Genomic DNA, 850 nt, shown 5'->3' on the forward strand with positions numbered 1-850 from the left:
TTGTGTCCTCCTCCACTGTACAGCAGCATCTTGAGCAGCTTGATGCAGTACTGGCTCGGCTTCAGCAGAAGGGACTAAAGGCAAAGCTCTCCAAATGTGCCTTCTTCCAGCCACAGGTGCGTTATCTGGGCCATGTAATCTCTGCTAATGGTGTCTCCACAGACCCATTTAAGATAGAGGCCGTGGCAAAATGGCAGCCTCCCAAGAGAGTCTCTGAGCTCCGGTCCTTCCTGGGCTTTGCAAGCTATTACCGTCGCTTTCTGGAGGGCTTTGCAAAGCTGGCAGCTCCCCTTCATCGACTGGTAGCTGAACTGGGAAGCACCAGGCCCAAGCGAAAGTCCACCCAGAATGCCATTGAGAACTGGACAGAGGAGTGCTGTGAGAGTTTTGAAGCTCTGAAGACCAAACTCACCACTGCCCCAGTGCTGGCCTACACAGACTTCTCTCTGCCTTTTATCCTCGAGGTCGATGCCAGTCATGGTGGACTGGGAGCAGTGCTCTCACAGGAGCAGGAAGGCAAAGTGAGACCCATAGCTTATGCTAGCCGAGGACTGAGGCCCACAGAGCAATAGAGTAATATGTTTAACTATAGTTCCATGAAGTTGGAGTTCCTGGCCCTTAAGTGGGCGATGAGTGAGAAATTCAGGGAGTATCTATTGGGCCACCGCTGTATCGTTTACACGGACAATAATCCACTCAGTCACTTGTCCTCTGCAAAGTTGGGTGCGGCAGAACAGAGCTGGGCGGCCCAACTGGCCTCATTTGACTTCGAGCTGAAATATCTGTCTGGTAGAAGCAACAGAAATGCTGCTGCTTTGTCCCGGCAGCACTCGCCTGGCCCATCAGACTT

Source organism: Cynoglossus semilaevis, chromosome 13, assembly GCF_000523025.1.
Source record: "Cynoglossus semilaevis isolate Cse_v1.0 chromosome 13, Cse_v1.0, whole genome shotgun sequence".
Lineage (NCBI taxonomy): Eukaryota > Metazoa > Chordata > Actinopteri > Pleuronectiformes > Cynoglossidae > Cynoglossus > Cynoglossus semilaevis.